Genomic DNA, 10523 nt, shown 5'->3' on the forward strand with positions numbered 1-10523 from the left:
ACACACACGCACACGCACACACTCAGCCGTTTTTTTGTGTTTTTTTGGAGAACGTCGTCCTGCTTGTTGGCATGCTGGCGGTCTGAATGCAGACCGCCAGCATCAGGAGAGAGAGAGAAAGAGAGAGAGAGAGAGAGAGAGAGAGGGGAGAGAGAGAGAGGAGAGAGAGAGAGAGAGGAGCTAGGGGGAGTTTCGCTGTGAGGGGTAGGGTAGGGTGGGAAGGAGGGTCCGGTCCGGATCGTGACCCGGCCTCCACCCAACTTCCCCGTACTTGATGGCAGTTTAGTGAGTAGCTGAAGAGCCAGGATGAACGTTTTGCAGCTGCATGTGACAAAAACAACAAAGAAAACAAAACAACAACAACAAAACTCAAACTAATGGAACTGTTGCTGGTGGGGGAAGGAGGAGGGGAGGGGCGGGGAAATAAAGTAATGTAGAGGTAAGTTCCTACTTCTTTATATGAAAAAAGAACTTAACTTTAAAACAACATCGAGAAGAAAACCTATTAGAGACGATCCGAACTGTGCGTGCGCGTGAGTGCGAGTGCGTGCGCGTGAGAGAGAGAAAAAAAGTGGTTCATGGTCGCGGTGAACTCTCCTCTTTCATTTCTTGAATGTGATGTTCTGGGACGCGCTGTTTTCTACATTGTGCTGTGCATTTTTTTAAAAATGTTTTCTTCTTCAGTAAACTGTTGCGTTGGACTGCAATGGGAATGGCGACATGTTACCTCTGTTACTCACCTTCAGCTAACATGGTTCCGGACATAGTTTGCAGTTTGGACCCTGCCTCCCACCCCCCCTCTCCTTCCGGCACCCCTCAGCCCCCCTGTGGTTTTTGCGGTTCTACCCTCTAGTGACCAGGCGACCCCAGTCCTGCTCTTGCTCTGTGCTGAGACTCTGTGTGTGTTTGAGAGGACAGTCCCGATCCACCGACATCCAGTTGTTATGACTAATGTTTGGCTTGGTTACTCTGTTCATGATCACTCCTCTCGCCGCATGAAGGGTGTGTTTTTGAAACAATAATAATATTAATAAAAAATAATAATCATGGTTTTAAGTGGGAATGGCTCATCCTTGCTGTGTCACATATCTTGTTTATTGTTGCTATTATCATATTTACTCGTTTTCACTCGTCACGATTCTGTTTTTTTTATATGAATATAAATATATATATATATATATAAACTCCCATTCAAACCAGTATTGGTTTTGTATCCAAATCTAAGTATATACTCGCTGATATAGATTACAATTTGGTTATAGTTGTCTTTTTTTTTTGCCTAATTTTTTTTCCCCATTTTTTTTCAAAAAGGGGGGTTCCTATATGAGCGAGGCACCGATTGGCCGATGACGAGATTCAGTTTGCTCCAATCAGATCGCTCCTTGCTCTCTATTTATTGCCAGCAGTTTACAGCCTTGCTCCCTCCTCACCCAGAGCTTTAGAGCGGCTGCAGACAGCCAGCGCTTTTTTTTTTTTACTATACAGGCAGCAGATAACATTACACACACACACACACACACACACACACACACAGGCACGCGCGTACACACACACAGACACACACACGCGCACACAAACAACAAAACGCATCGGTGCACAGCTCATTGCGATCACACGGGTTTTGCACGGCATTGCGTTTGGCTATAGGGGACAAAAAGAAAAAAAATAATAAAGAATCTATGTAAAAGCAGTCTGCTTGCATGGGGATGCTTGAGGGAGGAGAGACGTGAGGGGAGGATAGAGAAGGATTCAAACTGGAGAAGGAGCGTAAGGACCTTGGATAGCTCTCAGTTGCAGCAGCAGCAGTAGTCGGAGACGCATCTCCCCCCTCTCTTCCCCTCCACCCCAAACCCTCCAACCCTCCCCACACCATCTTTTTCTATCATCCATCCTCTCCTCTTCCTCCTTCTGAGTACACGTTGGAGGAAATATAAGCCGCGGCTCGCTGAAAGCTGGAGATACAATCGACTGAGCCGGGATTGGAGATACAGGAGAGCGGGGCTACCCGGGTGTCACGGAGTCTCCGTGGGACCTCAGCTGCAGGAGCAGCGGCGGCGGCAGCAGCAGCAAAGATAATGTCCTTCACGAATCTTTTTGCGGTCTGGGCTTGCTGTTCATTACTATTAATCTGGGAAGCCCTTACCCCAAAAAGCATTTGCGGAGGGCGCAATCGCCGCGCCGAGACGTGCTCAACGCAAAGACCGGGAGCAGGGGTTTGGGGGGTGAGGGGGGTGGAGGTCTTTCCACTCGTGGAATTTTTTTAAAAATCGTATTTTTAATGGACTTTCCTCCTTTTTCTGCCCACTTTTCCATTTCGATTCATTGCTGTCGGTATTTACCCTGGCCATTTTCAGCACTGCCACAACTGTGGCGTTTTTATCATACTTGTTTTTATTATTATTACCCCCCCAGACCCCCTGTACGTGTCTCGGTATTTTCCCCAGTTTTCCTGGTTGGACCCTACGGTGAAGCGATCTCTCACTGACATTCATTTTTTTGTTCTGTTGTTGTCGACCCACACACACACACACACACACACACACACACACACACACACACACACACACACACACACACACACACACACGTGCTCTGACACCAAACTTTGGAGTTTGTAACATGAAGTCACTACTTCAAGCAAACACTCCCCCCACCCCTAACCCTCCCCCCCGCCCTGTCCCAAACTGAGCAAATGAGAACGGGGCCCCGGTCAGAGCCACGGTGTAAACACAGGGAGACCCTTCCGTGGAGGGTCGAGTTGAGGTGTCACTTTACTTCCCAAAACTCCACCACGATCTTACACCTGAAATCCCCGATTCAGAAAGTTTACAGTGGGAATCACGCACACACACACACACAAACACACACTCTCTCCCTCACACACACTCACAGGGCACACACATGTGTTGGGAGAGTGCAGGGTGAGAAGGGATTCCCCCCTCCCCTAAAACCGTCCATCCCGACACAGATACAAACCCGAGCTGGCAGCTGAAGGAGGGTTGCTTGCTGCTGTTCGCCCTTCTTTAAACCCCGGTCATTACGGCGACTCGAGACACATTTTCTCATTTTACGCACGCGCTCTCTCTGGAAACGTACACGTGTCACACTTTCCAAGTTTGTGAATAGAAGTTCATCCACGTCCCTCAGACATTGCTCACTTCATCCACCCCCCCCACCCCCCTGTTTCAACGTGCGAGAGAGAAACAAAAAACAGTAAAATAAAATAAAATAAAATAAAATAAAATATTAACCACGCTAAATTCCTGCAGCAGCAACAATTCGTCAAAGCTCTCCCAGTCACACAGCAAAGCCCCCGAACTCTGCTCTCTCAAGCGGACATTGTGATGGAACAAAGTTCGCGCAGCAAAGTGTTCGGATCGATGAAAACAAAAGCGAGAAGTGAAAATTTACGCAGTCGACGGAGAGAGTAAAAAGAAAAGATGAAGATCCGGCTGAGTTTAAGTTGGAGGAAAAAGAAGAAAGAAAAAGGGGAAGGACGAAGTTTAGACCGAGTTGCTTCACTTGCTGTCCCAGCCAGCAGCACATAAAGAGCGAGAGTAGGGGGGGACGGGTGTGCTCACAAATGACGTGCTTTTGTACGAGAATCCCCCTTCCTTCTGGTGCAAGAGATGAATATATACACGGTATTAATGTTTACGGCGATATAGATCACTACAACGGGATGTAAAGAGCAAGAAAGTCTCTTAAGTTACACACAAGAAACTTAGAAATTTGTCAATTAAAATGTCTGCTTCCGCGTGAAGTTTGAACTTGTTAGCGGCTCGCGTTTTAATCGAGAGAGGGAGAAAAAAAAAGAAGAAAAACAGGACAGAGAGGAAAATGGGTGGAGAAGTGGAATGAACGATTTGATTGTGACAGTCACTCCCGCCCTCTGAGGAAACCCCGGACCTGTGAGGAAGTCGTTGCACACTCGGTGGATTTTCGGGAGAACACCTCCGCTCCTCTTCGCCTGCTATCCTTTTTTTTATGTGTAATGCCGTCTGAATGCTTCAGATGGTTAAAGTACGAACCATGCTCTCTCAATAATCTATATATATATATATATATATATATATATATATATATATATATATATATATATATATATATATATATATAAAACAACAACAATAAGTATGTACAGACGGGAAAGCGACGTCAAATAGATTAAAACAAAAGCTGACCTCTGACCTAAAGTGCAGGCCTCATTTTACTTTGCATTTGTCTCCTAAGTCGACAAACAAAAAAAAAAACAAACAAAAAAAAAAGCCACCGTATTTGTAATAAAACGTGAAAATAACGGTGTGGAAAAGTGATTTATGGTAAAACAACAACAATAAAGGGGGTGAGGCGTGATTATGACTTTATGTTTTTTGCGTATAGATGTCTTTGTGCTCGGCGCTCAGAGGCAGCGTCGTCCAGGTTGTGTCTCGGCTGAAGGTCACGGAGTTTCCTTCCTCTCCCCGTCGATGTGTCCTCCTGACTCCGCGAGGCCTCCGGTGAAACATTCAGCACCACCAACACGACTGTCCCGTCTTTGTTTGTCTTACAGAAGAAGAAGAAGAAAGAAAGAAAAGGCACGGCTCGTCACGGAAGCGAGGCGACTCGAGTGGACTTTTACTGCTGAGCTCCGGACGGAGAGAAAAAGGCGACCAGGCGGTTTGGAGGTTTGCACCGAGGACAGACTGGCAGAGAGAGACCCCACTTCACTCCCAATAAGGTAACTGGACGACTCTCTCTGTTCGGTTATGACGTAAAGCTCAAATGTTGAATTGGGTTTTGCGTAAAGGCGCTTAAATTGCAGGTTGAGCGCGCGTGAGCCGGAAGAGGTGATGCTGGATTCCCCTCTGTGTGTTTTTGTGTCGCTGGAATTCAAACACCAAGTTGAATCACCTGCAGAGGAACTTATCTTAAAAGTAGTCTTTATGCTCAAAATCATGCATACAAGTTTTTATTTCACGCTCTGCTGAATTAATACACCCATAAAGAGCTTCGGCTGTGACGTTGTCCTTGTTTAGCGTCTTCTCGTTTTCTTTTTAGTGTGTTAATTTGATCACTAACGTTGGAGCAGAAGCACATTGTTGTTGTTGTCGTCGCTTTACAAGTCATCCGGTTTCTATCCGGCTTGAATGCTGGGTCACGTCAGGAAATTCAGCCTGTACAGTTTCAGCATTGCACACTTTTCTGTACGTTTATAAAACGCTTCTTTGTTTTGAACCGCGTCTTTTGCGTAACTTTGGATTTCCTGGTTTCTAGTTTCTATGATTTACTGAGAAAATGAGGCAGCGTCCCTTCTAAATGTCTGCATATGGTGGGAAAAAAATAAATATATATTCACAGCATGTAAGCATATCTTTCCGCTTATTGTGTAAGTCAGCTGTGTGAGATTGTTCATAAGACTGGGCTGAGGTCCCGCTGCTGGGACAGGCAGCGGTTTGCATAAAATGTTCCAGGAGCGGCTCTTGGCTCTACCGGGGCCCCGGGTGGGCCCCCGTTGTTTAAAGCCCCACCCCCACCCCGGGCCTCACAGTTTGTAATCAATGTAAGATAATTCAGAACATTCAATGAGGCGTTCACTTTAGATTAAAACGTTTGGATGTTCAGCAGGTTTGCATTCAGAAATACAAAAAAATAAAAATAAAAAATCTAGTATATCACACTTAAACTGGCCACACTTAAAAAAAACATTGTGAAAGTTGCAGGTTTAAATGATTTATTAGCAACTTTTATAGCTTGTATCTAACTAAATAACATTTAATTAGTGGTGTAGAGTATATATTAAGAGCATTTTTTTTTATTTGAATACCTAAAGTGAAGACACAATAAATAATTATCTTGTGTTGCTAAATTGCACTCACAAAAAGGCACATAAAAAAAACACCCAGAATGTTCTCCATTGGGTGTGACATCATTTACATATCTGAGCTCCGATTTCTGAGAGAAACCAAATGCAACAAATTGACTGTGTTTCATTTCATATAGAGCTGAAATGAAACAGTGTTTTTATAGACGGACTAAAAGTTGCATAATGCAGTTGTAAAGAATAATACAGTTCAACTTTGGCAAGTCTAAGTGTTTTATATTTACCCCTACAGATGACAAAGTAGTGTCTATATTATAAAACAAATAAATAAAAAACATTAATTTTATCTACCAATTGGAAGCTTCAAATTTATATATATATATATATATATATATATATATATATATATATATATATATATATATATATATATATATATATATATATATATATATATTTTTTTTTTTTTCCCACCCCTGGTAGACTGATGCCCTGGGCAGTGAGCCGGAGTCTATTCCAAAATCCAGCTGTGGTTTTTACGAGCGCACACAGAGCAGATTGACGCATAGAGTACCTGTTGAAATGTTCAGCTGATAGTTATAAGAAAATGTAATATTCATCTGGCTCCAGGTTTTATTTTTTTTTTAAGACTCATCATTACCATCACAGTGGATCCATCTCATTTCAACGTTCCCACAAACTCCCCACAGCCGACCTATTGACTTTTTTGACGTCGCTCTCTGACCCCCAAAAAAGTTTCAGCGTGGCGTTCCCTGAAACCGAGCGACCCCGTGACGGGAGCGTCGCTCAGCTGGGCTTCAGGAGAACGACGCCAAAACAATCCGGTTGAAACGAGGCTCTGACAGATCCGGTCGGAGACAAGAGTCGGGCCGACCGAGTCACCAGATCCTCACGGGTTCTCGTCACTCGAGGAAAACGACGACTGACTGCTGTGCCTTTGGGAGCTGTTTGTCTGTTTTTCCTCTGAAAACAGTCTCTTCATCACACACAATGTATGTGCTGCATGTCTGCTGCCTTCTGGAGACGGATCTCTCGCCGTGTGTTGTGTGTCGGAGCCAGAGACGTGGCGGTTTCTGCTCCCTTCGTGCCCTCACACGCGGCGCTGGTGTGACCCGATCCCTGAGTGGTTTCTAAACTGCATGATCAGGATTTAAGTTTATTAGCAAAATTGTGGGGGATTACAGTTTCCTATCACTTTGTTCCATAAACCACATCTTGACCAAATACAAATACAGCTGTTTTCATTTTACAAACTTGTATTTTTTTTCGGCCTGTTTGTGGTTTTTCTAAAAGAACCAAAGTGTCCTGGTGCGTCCAGCTCTCCTTGAAGCGATAAATCACAGCATGTTCTTAGAAAAAAAAAAAAAATCCGCTAACAATCGTTTGTCTCGTTTGATACCAGCCACCGGTGATGAAGCTATATTTAGGACGGTGACGTCACTGAAAAAACTGAAACCGAGGGGCTTTGAAGGCATGAGCAAGAAAAAGAGATGGAAGTCTTATCAACTCCCAGTCACACAACGACGACGACGACACAGTAAATTATTCATTATTGTTGTTATAAATAGATATATATCTTTATCCCGCCTGGGTGCTTGTTTAGAAGGATTATCCCCTGGACATCAGTGACTTTCACATGTGAAGCTGCCATTGGTTTGACCAAATGTCATATGGTTGCTTTACTTTCTAGTTGTATTTAATTTTTTTTTTTTTAAAAACAATCCGTATAGTTGACTTGTGTTGTGAATTACTGCGCCTTGCTTTTCTTCGTTTCGTAAAACATGCACTTTCATCCATGTTTTATAAGTCTCACCTTTTTTTTTTTGTTGCTTTAGTGCCACCAACATTTTACATGGTTTCTCCTGAGCCTCAGAATGTCTCGCTCACCCTGAACAGAGTGCAGTCAATGTAACGTCAGCACAGGACGAGTTTCCATCAGAGGAAAACAATGGTTCCCTCGTCTCAGCTGGTCCAAATTCAGCTGAAAATATTGATCCCAAATGTTGCTCTAACTCTTGTTAATTCACGATTCTTCGAAGCGTTATTGTAGACAGCGGTGGTAGCGGTCTGTGTCACAGCAAATTTGTGGAAGCCTCTGACTGAAGACACTCAGTTTTTCTAAGACAGTCTCATGAAGAGGATGGTCTGTAATTTTCTAGATTTTAAGTCAAATCCGTTTTTGCACCATCGTCTTGAGAAGTTCTACAGTCTTCACTACGAAAGCCTTAACGTTGAGATTAAAATAACTACGTTTTTTTTAACAATCAGAAATATTTGAGAACTTGAGGAAGTTAACGTCTTTGCCAGCATGACACTATAAGGGAGAACATTGATATCAGAACACCTGATTCAGTGGAATAAGATGTTCAAGCATTCGTTCTCTGTTTTTGAGCTCCTAATTATACAGTAAAATCAGATATTTACGTACACTCAACAAAAAGACATAAACATATTCTTTTCCTTGTTGTCTGAAGGAAAAGAATGTTCCAAATTTTTTTCCATTTGCTAAATGCCTGAAGCTTGGCGTGAACATTTTTTTCTCTATAGATTTTGTTTTGCGACTTTCGTTGAATTTGGTCAATGAAATCGTCGTATCAGGGATGATGCCGTTTTATCAGTGTGTGTCTTTATCTTGACTAGATTTCGACTGTGACACACACTGACCTGATCCAGACACTTTTCATAAAGACACACACACACACACACACACACACCATGTGTAAGTTATTCGTGAACACAGAGACGAACAGAATCTGCACGTTTCAGATTTTAACTTCGTTAATGTTAACATAAGAGAGCGTTCCACTTTTTCAAAGTAGTGCTCACAAGAATTGTGACAATCAGCTGTGTGAACAGTACGCAGCCTTACTACCTTTTTGCATTTTCTTAAGGTAAAAACCAGAAATTTCTTTGTGCTATATTGGGTTTTTATATGATCAAGATTAAGTCTTATGTGGCGGTGAAGTGGTTCTGGTGATGCTCTGCTCCTCTAATCTGGAACAAACTTCCAGAAAACTGAAAAATATGTTGAAACACTGAGTTCCTTTAAATCAAGGCTTAAAGACTCATCTGCACAGAGTTCTCTTTGATGAATAAAAACTGGAACATCTTTAGTTGTTCTCCGTTTTCTGACCTTTCGCCGCTTTCCTTTACTTTGTTTCTGAGATGTAATGCTTCTCGCCGTTTCATGTTTTCATCATGTAAGGCACTTTGAATTTTCTCTCTACTGAAATGTGCTACACAAATAAAGCAGCCTTACCTTGACTTGACAAGTGATATTTAATGCATGCTTTCAGTCCATCATGTTTTAATAGATCCACGTTAAAGAATGGGGGGGAAAAAAGCGTCCAAGTGTGTAAAAGAAGACCTTTTTTTAACATGTTTTAGTAAGAACACGGGCACTGCTGAAAAGTTTTACAAGTTATCAGGCAAACAGCCGATTTTTTTTTCCGATTTTGTTTGAAGTTAAATCAGACCAAACTTCTGTTGTTTTAGGTCAGTTAGAATTGCAAACATTGTTTCTATTTCCTAAATGCCACAAGAATGAGAAAATTAATATGTCAGACATTGATTTATGAATGTCTTTACAGTCAGACGTTTACATGTAGAATGATTTCTACGTCTTTAAACGAGGGAAAGTCGATGTGATGACGACATGAACAAGACAATTCTACCAAATACCGAGATGTATGTAAACTTCTGACCCTGAAGATATTATTAAACAAACCTCTGCCATATGTTTTTCTCTCAGTGACTTTTAGCAAACAGAAACAATGTTGGTTGTTCTAACTAAGTGAAAACAAGAGAAATTTGGAGTAATTTAACTCCAGACGGTGAGGAAACAAAGGCGGTTGAGTCGTTTTATTTTATTCTACTTTATTCTTGAAAATTAAGGATAATAAATAACAAAATCCTATGTATGGAAAAGTTTGCACCTTGATAAGGTAGATATGGTTAGTCTTCATGCACGTACATAAGAGTTTTACTCACCGTGTGAGTAAATTTCAGAGGATTTAACGTGACATTTGTTCCACCAAGCTCAGGCCAAACTGAGACAGTTTTTTAAATGATAAAGTGCTAAAGCATAAACTCCACCGTAAGTTGCACACCACCTCAAAAGATGTGTGAAGAAAACGTGAGACCATCCGTAAAAGTTAAAGTCGAAGCAGAACCTGACGCTAGAACACGACAATGAGGCAAAAGACACCAGTAAATTCACCACAGACTGTCCGAGTATTAAAGCTGGGCTGCTTTGCTGTACATGCGACAAGTTTGGGAAACTTTCTTCAGACTGATGCCAGAAACTGGTAGATGGTCATAATCATCTTATTTGAGTCAAAAAGGATGAAACTGGGGTTGTGATGTTCTGTTTCTTCAGTTTGAATACACATTTTTCTTGAATACACTCTTCAAGTAACGATTTATCCTTTCCAAATAGGAAAACTTCTGCATTGTCTAACGGAGATGGAGATATTCTTTACTCCATCGAGGTGTCAAACTTCCTTTACGTAGTTTTGGTAAAGTTAGTTTGCATCTGCAGGGCATGGCAGCACTTTTGACCTGTGGATATCAGCGGTTCTTCCTTTCTGTTGTACAGCAGCTTGACCAGCAGCTGTTGCAGAGTTGCAGCAGATCTGAAGGATCGACAGCAGCTGCATTTCCACTACAAAGCTACACAAGTATTTGTCTATATCCTGCT

General features: G+C 42.3%; 2 long non-coding RNA genes across 2 annotated transcripts in view; one reads left to right on the forward strand and one right to left on the reverse strand.

The window, feature by feature from the left end:
• Window positions 1-39: 39 nt before the first annotated feature.
• Window positions 40-4055, reverse strand: LOC106964815 (uncharacterized). Its single transcript, XR_001428511.1, has 2 exons — window positions 2516-4055; window positions 40-2475 (listed from the first exon to the last, which is right to left on the reverse strand). It is a non-coding gene; the product is annotated as an uncharacterized LOC106964815 (long non-coding RNA).
• A 35-nt stretch (window positions 4056-4090) lies between these two features.
• The window catches only part of LOC106964817 (uncharacterized), a 51008-nt gene continuing 44575 nt past the window's right edge, over window positions 4091-10523 (forward strand). The window contains exon 1 of the long non-coding RNA XR_001428512.1: window positions 4091-4720. This is a non-coding gene — a long non-coding RNA (uncharacterized LOC106964817). The remainder of the gene's footprint in view (window positions 4721-10523) is intronic.

The sequence above is a fragment of the Poecilia latipinna genome, unplaced genomic scaffold, assembly GCF_001443285.1.
Source record: "Poecilia latipinna isolate Pla-1442-1.1 unplaced genomic scaffold, P_latipinna-1.0 Scaffold1723, whole genome shotgun sequence".
NCBI classification, from domain to species: Eukaryota; Metazoa; Chordata; class Actinopteri; order Cyprinodontiformes; family Poeciliidae; genus Poecilia; species Poecilia latipinna.